The sequence below is a fragment of the Sciurus vulgaris genome, assembly GCF_902686455.1.
Source record: "Sciurus vulgaris genome assembly, chromosome: 11".
NCBI classification, from domain to species: Eukaryota; Metazoa; Chordata; class Mammalia; order Rodentia; family Sciuridae; genus Sciurus; species Sciurus vulgaris.
Window position 1 is genome coordinate 29731203 of NC_136472.1, and position 18404 is coordinate 29749606.

The 18404-nt window shown below is 47.3% G+C and overlaps 1 long non-coding RNA gene across 2 annotated transcripts in view; it reads right to left on the reverse strand.

The window, feature by feature from the left end:
* The window catches only part of LOC306639460, a 105476-nt gene that overhangs the window by 70409 nt on the left and 16663 nt on the right, over positions 1 to 18404 (reverse strand). For both annotated transcript variants that reach the window (XR_013757654.1, XR_013757655.1), the window contains exons 2-3: positions 16494 to 16507; positions 8498 to 8597 (exon numbers count right to left, since the gene is read on the reverse strand). This is a non-coding gene — a long non-coding RNA (uncharacterized lncRNA). The remainder of the gene's footprint in view (positions 1 to 8497; positions 8598 to 16493; positions 16508 to 18404) is intronic.

Here is an 18404-nt window from a genome sequence, read left to right on the forward strand (position 1 = left end):
GTTTGCAAAGATAAAAATCAGCTTGCTTTCTCTTTTCACAGGATTTAGAAATTTGACAACTGCAGGTAGTAGTTGTTGCTTTTATGATATTGATGCTAAACTATTCTAGATAGTGTCTCTCCTGGGTTGGGATTTCCCTACATTGAAGGCTGCAGATTAGAATTTTATTTAAAGATATTTTGGTTTAGCATTGTCAGATATAATTGCACATTTCAATAATCAGCCTTTTTAAGGCAGCAAAAAGGATTCTGAGGTTTAGTTCAGATTTGAGGGTACTCACTATTCTATGTAAAAAATATTATTAATTTTCAGTTTGTTTATATGGCACATAGGCTACACTTTAATTTTTTTTTTTTTTACACTTTAATTTTAAATGAGATTATACCTTCTGGTATACTGGCCAGCCTGGGCCAGCATAGGACTATTTTAACATTAGTTTACCTTCAGGTACAAATGGGTAAGTTCGACCTAGGTAAGAAAAAGGGGTTAGGATCTTTGCTCTGAGTGTGTGGTGTGTTTGTGTGTGTGTGTGTGTGTGTGTGTGTGTGTGAGAGAGAGAGAGAGAGAGAGAGAGAAAGAGAGAGAGAGAGAGGGAGCGCACACACGTGTATAAGTAAAAGAGCCACCCAAAATTAACAACACATAGACCCAAACTATACAGCATAGGATTTCAAAGTCTTCATCATATCATTGAACTAAAATGTTGGAGTGTGCTCCCTGTATCTCATCTTACTCTATCGCCTCTGAGTTACTTCCTGGCTGGTGACCTCCCTCTGAACATCTTCTATGGTCATTACCTCCCTCCTCTACTCTCGTCAAAGTACATTAGCCTCCACAAGTGTGTGATGTGGGGAAAAAAAAAAAAAAATCCTGAGCCCCTTGAAGAGGAATAAACAGGCATGAACTTTGAATTCTATCAAGTAACCTCCCTCCATTTAAAAAATAGTCTGTAAAGCCATATTTTTTGCCATAAGGGTAAATATTAATAGCTAACAGGAAGAATGGAAAAAGACTTGTGTCTGTGTGTGTATGGAAAGACTGTGCCCCAGCTAAGGCCTGTCTGCTCACGACAGGCAGTGAGAAAGATGTAAGGGATGTACAATTAATTTCATCATGTTAATTGCCTGGTGTCCTCTTCTCTTTTCCAATGCAGACAACACATTTATATGCAACAGGTGGGTGAGCACGATGCAAGGTATGAAGAACAATGAACATTTGGAAATTTAGGGAAAAATTTTAATTTGGAGCAATTCCGAGACCTGGGTTCTTAAACTTGTAAAAAAATTTAATTGTTGAAATTATATCTGAAAAATTTCACAAACGTCACTAATTTAGTGTTTTCTCAAGTAACTGTCAGAATATCATTTTAATTTATTAAGGCCCCCATGCATTTAAAAAAATTTTTTTTTTGCAAAAAAACCAAGCAGTAAATAGTTACTATTTATTTATGTATAATTCTTCTTTTTTTCTTTTTTCTTTTTTTTTTATGTGGTGCTGGGGATTGAACCCAGGGTTCTTGCTATGTATAATCCCTTTAAAAATACTATAAATAACGACCTATTCTGATGTGCTATATTAAGGTCTATAAACTTTATAATCTACAAACATACACAGAAAGCATAAATAAAGATGAAATCAATCTAGTGTTGAAACAAAAACTCTTAAAGTTATGCTAGTAAAAATGCTTAGTTTAAAATTGTATCTGGAAAAATATTTTGATCAAAAACTATATTTCTAGTTTTAACAAAAAAATTTTTAAAGAAACCTTATTTTTAAATGAAGGAATGCATTTAAATAGAAAGTGGCACATCTCCCTCAAATAATCATATTAATGAATTATCACATAACTCTCTATAGAAAGTTACATTTTCTTTGGGTCACATAAAAAGTTAATATTTTATAGTAATAAATAAAATAACTTCTTAGGTATTTGAGGTTTGGTTAAATAATGATGTTTACTGGGATAAACTGCTTTTAGTGTTGTACAATGAGCTACCCAGAAAAAAAAATATACAAAAAAGGAAACATAAAATTTTCATTTTAAATCTCAGATTAACTGAAAGGCAACTCACTGAGAAAAAAGATTTTAAATTATAAAATAAAAAACAATTATGTAGTTCATTTAAAAAGGGTTTTTTTTTTTCTTTTCAAAAGGTTTTCTTTTCTCTCAGAATTCTATAGCATCATTAAAAAAATAAATTCAAAAGCTAACAGCTAATCCTCAAAAAACCCCAATAAGCTTAAATTTGTACTTTTTAAATGTCATTTGTTATTTGGAATGATAGCCACTGTTTTCATGAGTGCTTCGTGTTTAAATGCAGATATTTTTTATATGAAACTATTTGAGACAGGTTTTTTTCTGGATAAACTTCCTAAAGGATAATTTTGGGAAGGAATATCTATGATTTCACGAGTTTTATAAACCTGAAAATACAGGAAACTACTAGGTTAGATATCTCTTTATATAACAGTCTAAAAGAAATGTTTGTTTTTTAAACATTGAACAAATTCTAATTCAGGAAACTCAATAAAAATGATTTCTCTTTTAAAATTTGTAGTATAAATGAGAGTTTTTGTGCTCTATTACCTATATGTATTTTAAAATATTTTTAAAATTAGGCATAAAGAAATTCACTGACTGAAAACTGTTTTCCTCTTTTATTTAAATATTATTTCTTTAAACATGGTGTTAAGGTTCAAAACTGGTGGAAACCTAAAGGGTAATGTTTAGAGGGCTATATTTAATTTACCTTTTCCTTTTAAACTAATTTATTGGCTGCCAATTTACTTACGGACCTTTAATGAGCCCAGAATGACCGGGTTTTTCAGATAATTTCATTTTGGTTCACAGACCCTGCCCCCATGCTTGGTTTTAGTAGGTTGTGCTCCTTTTGTTATACCTGATCCAAATACTCTTGTTACCCTCTTTCAAAAAGGGGAAGGCGACCCCCTACCAAAAAAATAAAATAAAAATAAATTTAAAAGAAAATCACTCCTTCCACTTGAAACAAATGATTAAACTATTTATTCTCCTGATTTTTTTTTTTTAAATCAAACCTAAAATTTGGGTCTTGAAGATGAGTTATAGGGGTGGGGGACAAAGGGCTCCTCTAGTGTGTCTGAAGTCCTGGATTCCATCCCTATGAGTTGCCCCTGGGGATCCTGACTCCCACTCCAGGGCTAACCCAAGTAATTGCCAGTTGATTCATTAAAGCTTTGATGTGGACTAAGTTGTTGCAATTGAAATGACCAAAATCTACTACATGTAGGCCAGGAAGTGTTGAGCAAGCTCTCTGATGCTATCACCATTTGCTCAGCTCAAACAGGACACCTGAGTCTTGGTATGGTCCAGACACTCATGGGGATCCCTTGACTCTAGACCCCTCTCCTCCCTCCTGACTTCTTGACATTCGCCTTGCTGCTTCCTCGTTCCTCCCTGAACGCCATCACTCCAGGACTCCATCTAGACCTGTGCTTTGAGGGACCTGTTTTAACGTTACAGTTAACATCAGTGTAGTGCGTGCATCAGTGTAGTGAGCCCGAGGATCTGAACAGGCCACTCCCTGACATCTCGTTTCACTTCGCCAACAATCTTACAAAATCAGTATTTTCAGTATCCTCATTTTACAGGCGAGGAAACCAATCCAGAGATATAATTTATTCAAGGGCATGTGGTTCCCAAGGGCAGCACCTGCCTCACTGGTCTTCAGGGCCCATTCTCTTGACTATTAGGGCCCACTGCTTCCTTAAGCTAAACTCTCCTCCTCCTCTTAAGCCAGCAGGCAAGAATTGGCAAGAGCATCCTCTAGGCTGTGTTTGATGTGACCCCCCTCCTCAGCTTCTGTTTATGATTTTTTTAAAAGAAAAAGAAAGGAAAGACATCAAGTAGAAGTAGTGAGTAGGCTGCTGTGAGTTTAATAATAGAAAAGAAGCCAGGTGTGGTGGTGCACAACTATAACCCCAGCTACTCAGGAGGCTGGGGAAGGAGGATTGCAAGTTCGAGGCCAGCCTTGGTAACTTTGTGAGACCCTGTCTTAAAATAAAAAAATAAAATGGAAAAAAGGGCAGGGGATGCATCTTAGTGGTAGAGCATCCCTGGGTTCAATCCCCAGGACAACTTTAAAAAAAAAAAAAAAAGTGGAAAGGTACATGGGGAAGGCTCTGATTTCTATGAAAATTAAATATAATAAATGAAACCAAAAATATCTCTTCCTTCCTTTGGAATAGCCTCAGCTGTACTGGGAAAGCCTGGGGTACAAATGGTGGCCCTGGTCTTTTTTATTTTCTAGCGTTACCCAGAAAATATGGATACCACATCAGATTCTTCTTATAATTACAACTGCAGTTTGTAGCCAAGACTTAAAAACAAAACAAAACAAAACAAAACAAAAAAACCTGTCTGCTAGAACAAGTAAAGTTCATTGAAAGGAGAACAAAGTTTTTTTGGGGGAAGAAGAGGGGGTCATAAGAAAAGATAAAAAGATTTTTAAGACACTGAAAAGTGATTGGAAGAAGGAAAGAAGGAAAATAAAATACACATGAAAAAGAAAGAGAATGTCATCTACGACAGCAAAGAGTATTACCTATTCTGGACCTTCTATTTTTCCTTTATTCTTTCCCTGGTGGAAATTGCCTAAACTGAATATTTAGGATTAGATATGAGCTAAAAGAAAAAGGTGAATGGCAAGAATCTTAGGAGAATCCCTTTTCCTCCTGATCAAAAAGTTAAAAAAAAGGTGAAGAAAGAGTTGCGAAAACAATTGTGATTAAATTCAAAAGGTTTTTTAGAAGATCAGGAAGGCGAAGAATTAAAGGGGAATGAAACCAGAGAGAGATAATCTTCGTGTAGGGGCACATAAAGTAGGAAAAAAGATTTCCCTCTCAGCTCTTCTGATTTGCTCCCAGCCCGGTAATCCTGAGCACTGGCAGGCTATGGAGCAAATGGACAGATGCTTCCAGAAAAGATTATCTTTTATCTGTCACTCTGGGAATAGCTCTGGTCCTATGGCTGCTGATTCTATGATCTAAGCCTGTGTGACATTGCTCCATGTGCCAGGGAAAAATTCCCAGCAAAACAACAACGACAACAATAATAATAACAGCCAGCATTCACTGAGCACTGACTGGTCCCAAACCCCTCTCAGGCACAGTCTCATTTAGTCCTCGTCAGAATGTCACCGTGGAGGTGTTTGCGTTAGCCCCATTTTACAGATGAGGAAATTGAGAAAATGAAAAGAACCAGTTTGTGTTTGTATGGATTTTCCTATACTCGAACCTCAGCAGCAGCAGCCTGCCCCTTCCTTTAAATAGCTCTTAATGCCCTTGACCCTGTCCTGCAATCTGACACAATTCCTCATCCTCGCCCGGCCCTTTCAAAGGTGGGTTGCTTAGTTTCTGGGATCACCTCCCAGCGGTGACTTCCACTGGCTATCCTCACCGGGAGTGCGGAATAAAAGGATCCAATCCCCCACAAAGTACAGCTTGCATTAGCGTCTGCCTGGTACTAAAGCCAGAACTAAATGCCCCCTTGTCCTGAAGGAAAAGCTCAGGCCTTCTTCATTTCAAGGAAGAATCTGAGGTATAGAAGGTAGAGGAGGAAAAACACTGAAAGATTCAGAACTCGTGGGACACCTTTGCACACTGACCTCTGTCTATTTTGAGCCTTTAAGACCTATTTGCTCCTTTGTTGAAGACCTCAACAGAACTGTCTATCATAAAGCCCCTTGATCTGCTAGTCTACGGACCCCACAGCACCAGAACTGGACTGGTCATTGAGAAGCCATGTCATCCCTGGCCTTGCCTGGCTGTGATTTTGCCTGGCGGTCAAAAGCACTGAAGGAAATTCATCTTTGCTAGGAGCCCTGATCTTGTGACCTTAGACTGTCCAGCTCCAACATAAACCTCTCTTCCCTCCACCAAACTGCCAAACTTTGTCAAGAATGCTTGATCTGAAAGATGGATCACCTCTTTGAAATTCTGCAGGACCAGGGTGGTTCTATATCTCCAATGCCTACAATAAGGCCTGACACATAGTATTGGACTCAGTAAACATTTATTCATAAACATTCAACATTTGTTGAATAAATACATGAATAGGAGAGGTCTGAGCTGCGTGGCACTTAGAGATGGAGGAACAGGTCTGGAGGGGTACTGTTGCCTTTTCAGACAGCCAAGCAGTCAGAACCAGGTGGAGTTAGCTCCTCGAATTCTTTCCTGTTTCTCGCTTGTTTTGCTTTTTAATCTATTCATCTCTTTCATCCCATTTCTTATTTCTTCCTCCAGATTTGTTTCTTTTTAAGCAGAGAAATGACTCTTATCTCCTACTTGGACATTGTCAGAAGTTCATCTCTCAAAGGAGTGGAAGGGAAGTAAAGGGCAGGAGAGTCTATGAAAGAGGCCACCAGAATTCCCTCTTTGTGACGGTCGCCGCATGGTCCCTCTTCCCCCATAGTGAGGGCAACATTCATGGGGTGTTTGCATGGCTATCATGGGTGGAATGGCAGAGGCTGGAAGAGGGAAGTTAGAACCAGGGGTTGGCAATGAATCTTAACACTGACCACGTCAAGCAGCTAGGTCTACAGCACAGGACCTAGAGCATTCCAGAAAACAGTACCTGAGGGACCTCAGCCCTCCCGTGGTGTGGAAGCTCCTGGGGGGGCCTTCCCGCTCCTAAAGGAGGTGCTGGGAGAATTCCAACTGGGTTTTCCTACCCTCTGGATAGCTCACATTGAGCCCAGCAGGCAAGAAGGATGGAGAGCAAACTGCCCTCCAAGGAGAGGGAGCTGGGACCATGGAGCAGCTTCACGCTGGCAGAGGTTTGGAAAGAGCCCAATGCTGGGGTTCTATGACACAGCAAATTTCTCGTGCCAATGATTTCCTCAGCAGATAAAAGGTAACTTGGAGGCCCTGAGGTCTAGGCCGTATCTGGGGGAGAAGCAAGAGCAGTACCTAACCTTCTACTGATGCCCCAGAATGCTGATTGCTAGTAGAAGAAACTTTCTGTAAACTCTTCTTGGAACTCTGGCACCCTGAATGGAAGGGATTCTCTTATAACAACCTAGTTTGTGTATGTGGTTTTTCTCTGTTATCTGGTAGTGATAGGAAATATTTAGTGAATAAAAAAAGAACCCAGGATAGACAATAAGCAATGCGAGTTGGAGCCCCAGCTGTGTGACCTTGGTGAAATCACTTAATCTCTCTGAACCTGATTTTTGATTTAAAAAAAAACAAAGCAATTAGCTATATGTACATAGTCTATAGTTCTTTCCAGTTTTGTCTTACTGTATATTATATTGAAGTTTGAAGTTTAACCATCAATGGATTTTTCAAACATAATTAAAAGAGATTACCCTTCCAGGCAAGAAAATCACCCCTCCCCAACATTATTTTCTTAAATTTTTCTCACAGCACAACTGAAATATCAACTAAGGGGAGGAGGGGAATATCTTAACCTCTTGGAATTAACAACGACTCTATTGCCCCAAACAGATGCTATAAATTTCAGATCCTTGTATTCAGAAGCATGGCTTAAGAGAAGTTAGGTACAGCCAATAATCTCATCCTTACTTTGCAGGGTGGGAATTAAACAGGATTCCAGTTAATTTACTTATTATTTGAGTTCTATTCTCGGAGTTCAAAAAGCCCCCAAAAAATCCATATGGCAATCATTTAATTGCTACAGTAAATAAGTTTGAGGTATAATAATCTGAAGTTTTCAGTGTACTGTACTTCTGTTCTGCCCCGAGTCTGGCTTTCCCTGTAAGATTTCTGGCAGTTTCCTGTATCTGACTCACATGACATCCAAGAATTAGCAAGGTAACTCGGTTTCTTCTTTTCTCACAAATCTAACAGCCCTGGAGTTTCAAAATTCTCTGCCAAAGTCTGAACTACACCACACCCCCCCACCCCCAGCACCAGTGAGAATCACAATATGACTCTGAAGCTCAGAAATCCAGCTAAACAAAAGTTCTGTAGCAAGGGATTTTGCTGGTTAACAGAAAATGTAAAAGTATTTAGAGTTTAATGCCTTGCCCCTCAAAAAAAAAAAAAAAAAAAAAATCAATCACCTAAAACTTTCCTTAGCCATCCTATGCTGAACAGACGAAACTCAACAGTTTGGTATCTTCAGAGAAATTCAGCTCACCAAAAGACCCTTTTATCTTTGCCTCGCTCCATGGGAGGCCAAAAATGTTCCAGGACGTAGAGGTGGAAGGGGAACAGTGGGTCTCCCTGAGTCAGGTCTGTGACCCTCTACTGGGGTTTGGGAAGTTTCAGAGCATCTAAGGCCAAGTCCTGTGTAAGGGACAGAACAGGAAGTGAGCCTGGATAGTGCAGAACTTCCTCATAACTTCTGTGATGGGTGTCTTAGTTTGAGAAGGGCTGAACCTTCCAGAACTGTCCTCAAATGCTAGATCACTGGCTTCCCTGTGTCTCACCAACAGGTAGGGAGTGTGTGGGGAGGCCCCTTGAGCTGTCCAGGCAAAGGGGCTGTACTCACCAGGGACTCCTGAGCTAATTCCTCCGTACTCTTCAGCTTCTGTGATTTCCCAGATATCTTCCCTTTGTAGACCTCGGGGTGTTAGGACAGGTTTGACCACCTGAAAGTGCAAGAAGATGGGCAGAGTTACCTTGCTGGCTTAGAAGGTGAAAGGGAGAGCGTGGGAGGGGGGGGCATTTGGTAGGAAATCCAGGCACAGGAGACTGAAGGGAGGAGAAAAGGCAGAGGGGGTGATGGGCCAAGAGCTATCAAGTCAGGGGGCGCAGATGCGAGAGGAGAACTTTTCAAAGAAGTGACAAAGCCCTCCAGTTTGAAAAGTCCCTGCAACAAAAGAGGAGGGTCCTGGTCTGAGATGGCAGCAAGTCTGCCTAGAGTCTTCAAATCAATTCCTGCTTTTGCCTCCAACTGGAGACAGAAGCACTTAAGGCAACCACAGGTCCTGGAAAGAGGGCAGAAGGGACAACAGGCTCAGACAAAGGGGAAAAAACTGGTCCAAATTTGGGGAGTGGGGTGAGGGGAGGCAGAGGGGGAACAGCACACATAGAGAGCAGCCACAGTGGACCTGAGAAGAGGACAGGCAGAAAGAGGACAGCCTAGCAGGGCCCTGTGTGGCTTCCACACTCAGCTCTAGAGAAAATGGCTGGTGGTGGTGTTGAACACAGGCAGCAGTTATGCTAGCTGGCTGGGCCAAGGGGACCAGGTTTCCCGAGTGGCTTTCTCAGTAGTCCACCCACCCCCAGGGAGAAGTAGGTTGGGGTGGGAAGGGGTCCTGAGGAGGGGTACCCCATCTCCTCTGTGACCTCCAGAGGCTGGCAAGAGAAGCAAGTGCCTGGAAGTTTCCATCAGGCCCCTGGCTCACTGGATGAGGCGGCTTTTTCCAGGAGGGGGTGTGCATTAGCAGTCTAAGAACTCAAAGAGATAACTGCCCCCCCACTTGCCTTTCAACCTTGGCAAAGGCAAATTGGGGAGAAAGCGGGGGGGAACAGCTCCCACTAGCCTCAGACTGACATAACCACCCTAAGGAGGGAAAGAAAAGACTCAAGAAGCCACCCAGTCACCGATTTTCACTTATTGAGAAAGAAAAGGGGAAGGGGTCCTTTGCTCCCATCCCACGAGAAGGAGAGAACCCCTCTGCGCAAGCCCCCAGCCCCAATGAAAAGTGAGCAGCCTCAGCCCCAAGCGCACAGCCGCCCAGCAGCTGCCTGGGCAGCAGCAAGCAGCAGCAGCAGCTAGCTTCTTCCAGGCAGCAACAGTTGCCTGGCTGAGGCAGGCGAGGCGAGGGCTCGCTCTGGTGCAGCACGACGCTGACTTCGGGCGGGTGCGCCTGGGCCCTGGAGCCCCAGTCCCGCACCTAGCCTCGGCTGGGGAGGTGAAGGGGCTGGGGGCACAGGAACCCCCGGCAGCCTGCGCTGCTGTTGCTCAACCCCTTCTGTGCAAGTTGACTTCGCTTAGGTCACCTCTCTCCCAAAGCTGGTAAAGCGTTAGGCTTTTGGAGGAAGAAGGGCTTTCTGGCTGGGGAGAGGAGGGGGGTGTAAGTAGCAAAAGACAAAAGAGGAATTGAAGGGACACAGGGTGAAGCTATTTTTAATCTGACGTGGCTCTTCTGCCTTTCCTTCAGTAGAGCTATCGCTCCACAGACGGCCCCAGGTGAGAGGCAGGAGGAAAATCCCCCAGACCTTTTTCTTTTGCTCCATCTCCAGTGCAGATTTTAGGGACCTTTTTACTCTTTCAGAAAATGCATCCCGGGAGGCAAACTCTCCTTTATCTGGGGAGGGGGACTCTGATTTAGCCCTGGAGCTTGGTGTTCTCGCCTTCTCTGCCTTCCCAAGGGCTGAGCTCGTACAGACTGCCTCTGTCCAGCACTCTCCTACTCCGGAACCCTTTACTCATACCGGAGAGGGTGCAGTCGGGTGTTCTACTAACCGACAGGGGGATGCTGGTGGGTGTTTAGTTTGTTGGAAGAACGATGGTTAGGACTTGGGGGAAATTTCAGGCCCTCCCCGAAAGTGTGACGCTTCGCAGCCCTCAGGTCTTGGACTCTGGTATCCTAGACCCATCCTCTGATCTATAACCATCCCCGTGGGCACTCGTGTGTGTCTGTGTGCCCTTCTGGCCCAGTCCCTAAGGGCAAGGGCGTCTAGCAGTGCTCTCAGCTGACGAAGGGCACGGGGCTCCAAACGTGGTGAAGGCCCGATTTGTGCCACTTGTAACCGAAGTGGTCACGACTGCAATGAGTGGAAGGAAGGAGGGGGACCCATGGAGTCTCCCCACTCTGCAGCTTTGCCCCCCTCCCCAGGACCTGGCCCTCGAGAGGCCAGGATGGGGCTGCCTGCTGCTGCTACTGCTAAGCTGCTGAGGTACAACCGCAGCTTTCAAAAGCTCCTTGCCTGCGGGGGGATTTCCCCAGTTTTCGCCTATTTTACCCCCTTCGGTGCTACATAGTTTTGAGAAAGAGGAGATGGGGACCCCAGGCTGCAAAACGCCTCAAATCAGGTTAGAAGCAGGCGCGGGAGGAAGACTCCCGGGAGCGGGCGGTGCCTGGGTGTTTTCCCTCTTTTTCAGGGCTACTGGATTCACCGCGGTTCTCCTCACCTCCGGGTCCCGTGCACCGGGACGGAGGAGGATGAGTGCCTCCCGCCCCTCCCTCAAGGGCTTCCCCATCCCCCTAGTACAGAGTCGGATCATTAGGGTAAAAAAATGACCATAAAATACCCTAAGTTGATTCATATTCCAGGTACTGATTTGGCCCTACGACCAGGTTCTTTTTTTTGCAGTGTGTGAATGGGGTTATTCGGGTGTGGGCAGGGGGGTGGGGGAACGACACAACTTCTGTAAACTTTTATTGTATTTTGGCTTCTTCCCACTTCTCTGAAAACACACGCACCCCACCCGCTCCAATTCCCCCTATGATACAAAGTCGATTAAAAAGTTGGGGGCGGGGGACCCGAGCCGAGGGAAGGCGGGTGACCAAAGCCTCGGGGAGCGCAGAAAGGACAGGAGGAAAGGACTGATTCTTCCGTGGAAAACGGGGGACAGGCTGAGGGAGTCTCGGACTGAGCCGCTTCGGGAAGGTGCGAGCTTCGGCGATCGCCGGTGGCTGCGGTCTTCTCGACGAGCGAGCCCTCCGCGAATGCTTTTTGGGGTAAGGGCTTCCGGCTATTGAGTTATGTACAGCAAGCCCAGACCGCAAAAAGATTCGCGAAGGGCAGAGTCTGCCGGCTTCTTCAGTCCGCCGCCGCCGCCGCCTTCAGCCCAGGATGTCTCCGAACCCCGGAGCCGAGCAAGCTGGGTCTCCCAGCGCGCTCCACCGCGGCTCAGCCTCCCCACCCTGCGCGCCGCGCGCCCTTCCTCGAGCCCCTCGACCGGCCTCTCTATTTCTCCAGACCGCTCAAGATCCCCCAACTCAGCCCGGCCCAGCCACGAAAGAGGTGTGTGGAGGGCGAGAAGGGGAGCTCGGAGGGGGACCCCGGATCCCGGAGCCCAGCCTCCACCCCTTTCCCATAGCCCCAGCACTCGGAGCTTCCCTCCCTGTCTGTCCTATCACCCCGCTATCCTATCAGGGTTCTGCCAGCCCTGGCTGCAAGGTCGCGGATCTCTGAACAGGTACAGTTCGGATTCCCCCCGAATCCCCTCTTATCCCTCTTAGTCCCCAGCAGAGGTTCCAGCCGTGACTACAGGCGCTGCGTAAAGAGAAAAACTCCCCCAGAGCACTAAATAAATACAGACGAGGCCGCCATCTCATTGGTGTGGACTAAAATCGTCACTCACCAATCAGAAGAGGGCTCACATTTCCCTTTTTTTTTTTTTTTTTTTTTTCAGAAGGGGAAGGGAGAAAAAAAAATATTTCCATTTCTAATTATTCAACAAAACCTAGACTGGAACACGTTAAAATATTGTTGTTGCAAAAAAGCTGTCCAGGACCCCCCTCCCATTCGTATCCAAGTGAAGGGAATAGCGCGACATATTGGGAGAAAAGGGGTTCAAGAAAGCGACCTCTCTCAACGGGACCCGAGCCAGAAGATCCAGACGGAAAATGACAGGCAAAGATGATCATAAAATACACCCAAATTCCACTCTAGTCGGCTTATTTCTAGAAAAATGAGAATCCCCCCCCCCCCCCCACTAAAAAAAGTTCTGAATGCTCAAAAAGAATGGCGAAGCTCTTCCCTCGCACCTTCCCTGAAACCGGGCCAGCTCCTGGGTGTCTAATGGCCCATTTGCCTCAGGTGCCCTTTTCCTACTGCAGCCCCCCTCCTACCCATTCTGCAGAATGCTGGGGGGAACAACAAGGGAACAGCCGGTCTTTGCCAGCTCCCACAGCGACGGGAGATTCCAGCGTCTGCAAGAGGAAGGAGAGAGAAGGGGAAGGAAGACTAGAGAGAAGGGAGGATGATTTCCCCCCCACTCTCCCTCCTTCCCTTTCCCCTCCTTTCCTCTAGACTTCCTCCCCCATTCTATCCATCCAAAACTTTGAAGGGTTGCTCTCTTCAGTGCGGCGCCACCCTCCCCCCTCCGTCCTCTCTTGCCGCCCCCCTCCCCCTTAGCGTCTAAGAAGGGTTGAGCAAAGGGACGTTTGTTTCCCTCTCCAGTGGTATAGTCCCCCAGTAGGGAAAAACCTAAACCAGGGTGGGATACTGCGAACATGACAAGAACTTAGCGGGAAAGTACCGTGTTTTGGGGTTTTTTTGGCCACCGTGGAATCGACGTGCGGGAGGGCGCGCGCGCACGCATACGCCCTTGCCCAGCACGCCGGTGGAAAACGTCTCTAGACCATGGAGTCGCTGTCTACAAGTCTCTGTCGGCCCACCCCCTCCGCCCATCCATCACCCTCCAGCAGCTCTGCGACCCACCCACCCTCCCACTGCATCCCCTCGGCTTGGCTCAGCGACGGACCGACGCAAGCACACACCCTCCGAGCGTCGGCGCGCCAGCAGCGCCAGAGGGGGCTCTCCAATCTGTGCCCGCGGCCGCTACAGCGCCCGGCAACTGGGGAAAAAAAAGTTCTGCTCAGTCGATCAGTGAGCCTACGGACCACCAGCCGGCCAGTACACCATCCCCCTTCTCCTTACCTGGGTCCTGGGGCCAAGGGAGCGCGGCGGTCCGGTCTGCACTGCAGCCAGCTTGAAGGAGCCCTCTCCGGCCGGCCCGCTCCCCTCCCGTCCCTCCCCGCCCCCACACGGGTGTTTGCCCAGCGGCAAAGCGGGCTCTTCCAGGTAAGTATATAAGTTACTGTACTGTGTGGGAGGGTCACGATCTTGGTAATTGCGGTTTCTCGAGCTTAACCCCTGCGTTCCTGCCTTCCTCCAACTTGTTGAGGACTCGTCGGGTAGCGGGAGAGCAAGCGAGCGCTCCAGAGAGCGCTGGCTGGGAGGGGGGAAGACAGGTGCGCGGGGCAGAGAGGGGAAAGCGAGACCGCGAGCAGCGGAGTTCAAATGCCCCCCTGGCAGCGGTTTTCATTGGATAGGACTTCCCCCCCACCCCCGTCCCCCCAGGTTTGCAACCCCCCCCCCCCGTCTCCCATGTAGGGGACGTCTCCAGGCGAAGTCACGATTCCTTCTCAGTTCGGAATGAACTGTGACTAGAGCCGTGACGCAGCCAGCGCGCATTACTCACTTTTTGCAGTCACGACTTGGGGATCCGTGCTGGTTCCAACCAAAATTACACCGCTACCATTGAATTATTTAATAGGATCCAGTTCGGGGGTAAACTTGTGCATTGTGCCAAGCAATTGGGAATGGGAGGGGCAGAGCGGGGTGGAGGGAAATAAGGACAAGGGGCGTCCCTCCGCCCTCTTCATGACTCTTGGAAACCCCACTACCACCAACACGGCTCCACGTGTTCCAAGCGCTTTAGTGCGCTACCTCTCCTCTCCACCCGGCCGCTCCCTCCACCCGCTGCTATTTCCTTTGCAAATGTGGCAGAATTTGTAAACATAACCACGCAACTTGTGGGGCTGCGAGGGGCGAGGCTTGGGAGAGGTCCAGTTGGATGACAAGAAGACCTAGGGGTAGGGGTGGGCCGAGAGACTGCGAACAGCTTTGGTTTGCGCTGAACTGTCAAGACAAAGTGTGGGTTGCAGCGTTATTTGTGTTCTTCTCCGCAACATCAGTAACAGTCCTTGTTACTATTATGAGTTGACTGAATACTCAACCTCGGCAAGGGAACCTTTCCAGAAAGGGTCTGCTTCTGAGCTAACGACAACTCCACCCACACTATTTCAGTTGCCCTGAGAGGAGGTGAGGTCACCAAAGTTAGGAGCTGTTGTCAGGTAGATGGAACAGAGAGAATCTAGTTTCCCTTTCTTTCTCTTATGAAAAGGCTAGCCCAACAGATACTTCGCTGTCCTGAGGTTCTTTATTTTTTAACATTATATATATATTATTATATATATATTATATATATATATATTATATATATATTATATATATATATAATATCCCTGCATGCACATAAGTTTACTGCAGATCTGCAAGAGTTCTTCATTTTTTCCCCACCATCTACAGCCCACCCTTGTGGACCAGCTTGAGGATGCACTTTTATTATCCCTCTCCGAGGAGTTAATCAGTATGAATGTCTTTGCGTGCCGCGTGATATTCGTCCCCTCTTTTGCCTCTGATAACCTTCCTCCCTCCTCACCTGTCTGGCTACAGGTTTGGACAGCGTCTGGAACTGATTGCAGTGAATCTTGGGGTCAAGCCCACAACCCCAGGGAGTTGATGGCCTCCCCAGTGACATTGGTCAACTTGGAGAACACTCCTTCCCTATGTCCCTTGGCTGGTTTGCAACCCTTTGGCTTTCAGGCACCCAGCAATGTTCCCAAGCATGGACTCTCTGCATGGCACCACCAAACCTCTGCTTTTGTTTCTAATTCGCTCTTTCCACCAAGTCATTTAGGGTTCCTATGACTAGGATGCGAAGGAAGTGGAAATCATAAGAAAATGCCATTACACACACCCTTACACACCTCCCAGAAATTGCAGAATGTGGGAGTGTGGGGGGGGCATGAAGTGGGAGCAGACGAATAAAGCAACCTATAGCCTCTTATTTTGAGTCACCATCATCAGGAAGAAGTCTTTCAAACCCGCTGGCGGGAAGGTGTGGGAGCCTGAGAATGGAGATCCAGAGAGTAGCCAGCCTCTGCAGGGAAAGGCGGTGAGCCACTGGCCTTCCATTCCTGGAGCGCTGGGCCTTGGATCATCCTCGAATCTAACAGTTCCCTCTCCTTTAAATTTTTTTTTCCCTTTTCTTCCCACTCACCCCCTCCTTTCCCCAAAGCTCTCACCGAAGTCACGACTATCCCCTTTGAACATCCTTAACCCCTTCCTCTCCGTTTTCCTCTTCTGCATCCTGGGCGGGGCTAAACCGCGGCTGGCGCCAACCCCGCCCCCTGGTGCTCAGAACTGAACTAACCAAGGACCAAGGAATTTTCAGCACCTATCTTCCGTGGACAGCTACCGAGTCCTGGGCCAACCCAGAACAGATCTTGGTCCTTGGGTTTCCGGACCGGAGCGAGCGGGGAGGTTTGTCAAACGAACAGGGATTTCCCCCTCTCTTCAATGCCCTAGCCCCACGCAATTTTGTATATTGCACAGTGTCCATTAATATCGCAGAGAGATGGCCCATTAAGTCCTGTCTGGTCACCCTTTAAGACAGAGAAAATGAGAGGGGAGGGGGCAGTCGAGAGAACCGAGCTCAACAGCGCCGACCCATAACGAGAGACAGAGTTGCAGCAGCTATTGATTCAGAGATTTGTCAGGGTGATTCCCGGCTCTGCAAGAATTCCCTCTCTCTGTTCCTTTGCATGCAGCCCCAAACTCATTATATACATATATATATACACACACACATAACTATACCCCTAATCCCCTACTCAGTTTCATTCTCCTCTTTAGAAAGAGGTAAAAAGGCAGCCAAAAAAGAACCCCAGAGCATGCACAAAGTAAGCGTCAGCTCATACTTACAGTCTGCGGCATGCACATGACATAATATTACTTACCCAAACGGGAACTCCTTAAGAGAAAGAGAGAAAGAGAAACATAGGGGGAGGGAAGAGAAAGTGGATGAAGAGAGGAGAGAGGAAAGGAAAAATCCAACAATTAATTTCCAGACATAGTTGGGGGGGGGGGGGGAATGCGGTGATGTCCAGGTTTTCTTCCACCCGCGCTGGCTTTTTATCCCAGTACAGCCCTCGGTCTATTTCTGGAACACGATCAAACCCTGATGCTATTTTTAGCAAGTACTGAAAAAACCTCCACACACAAAGGCATTTCGCTGGAACGTTGCGTCCAAAACATTAAGTGTGCATTCGGCACCCCCTCCCCACTTTTGTCTGCACCACCAGACTCACTTGCATTACTGCAGAGGATGTTTTTCAAAGCAGAAAAATACCCAAATATTTCTTATATTCTCCCTCCCTCCCATTAACTCCCGTCTGCCTCTGCCTGTTGCAAGCTCCTCGCAGTCTCCCCGAGCAGAAGGCGTTGGAGTGATTGTATTCTTAGAGCTGCATGTCTCCATTGACCAGAATCCTTACATCCTGGGGTAAGGGGGGTGCTTTCCCCTTCCGCAGAAGAGCTTCCCAGGAAAGCTCTAGAGTCTAATGCTATCCACGATGGAGATTCCCAAATGAGAAGGAAAAAAATCGTCCGTACCCTTCCCACGTTTCCCACCCACGCTTTGCAAAATCGCGTGGTGTTTGCAACACACCGCCTTTGGAAATGTATATTTTGAAAGCTGCATATGTGTGTCTGTGTGTGTGTTTTGCGTTCTAGTAATTCACTACGAGGGGGTTGGAGAAAATAGACTCATGAAGACAGCGCGGAGCAGCCGCCTTGAGTCTCCTTTGCCAGCCTGCGTCAGTCATCAGCTACTGACGTCACGTGCAGATTCTCCTCTTTGGTGGGTCTGGTTCAGCGGAGAAGAGGCTTCTGCTCGGAGACAGCGCTTTGTGTTTGGCGCAGCCACTGAGCAGGCTAGGCGGCCGAGGCGGGCGCCACCCCAGGCTTGGGCTGGGCAGCTGCAGAAGAGGCTGCAGCCCAGTCTGCGCCCAGTGTGCTGGGCCCAGAGGGGCGTGCCCAGCAGGACAGCCCCCTCCCCAAACCCCCCTCCGCCCCTCCGCCTAATGCAAACTCGGCTGTGCACAGACTCCGACGCGCGTCCTTTCCCCGCCCTTTCTCATCTGGCCACTGTAGCAGAGACAGCTATGGCTATAACTCGGATTAATTCTGTGTGTTTGTCGGGCAGATAGCCCCAGCTCCTCGAGTGACGCAAATAACAGATTCTACAGCTCCCGCTCCCTCTCCTGCTCCCTTTTTCTCCCTCCCTCCTTCTTTCCCCTCTTCTGTTTCCTGCGCCCACGCATCCTGCTTGGTCTCCCACGGAATCAGCCAGCTACAGCTTCCCAGAGAGCAATGATCTGAGTTCCAGAGAGACGGACAGACTCCCAGAGCAGGAACAAATAAGCCTGCAATTAAAACACACATACACACAGCCTTTTTGCAAATGGCCAGCAGCCTTTGGGGGCTCCCCTGTGTAGGGGGAGGGGCGAGCTGATTCACAAATCCACCAGCCCCCAAGGAGACTGCTAGCGTGGGAGCACCAAGAGGGGAGGGTCGGAGCTTGTTGCTGCAGTTTCCCCTTTCCTTGCCTCCGAAGAGGAAACCCACCTCCATAGATACCTAGCATGTAGGGTATTAGCGAATAAACAACTTTCCTTCAATGGTAGGAGGAGGAGAAAATTCAACAAAGACTGCAAATGCTGTCTCCAGCGACATTATCAGGACTTTTTTAAGGCGTGGTGACTATTTACCCTTTCTCCCTCTGAAAGAACAGGAGATCTTTTTTTTTTCCTTCCTAAAATAAGGTCCCTGAAAAATGAGCTCCATGGATGAGTGCTATTTTTAAACCA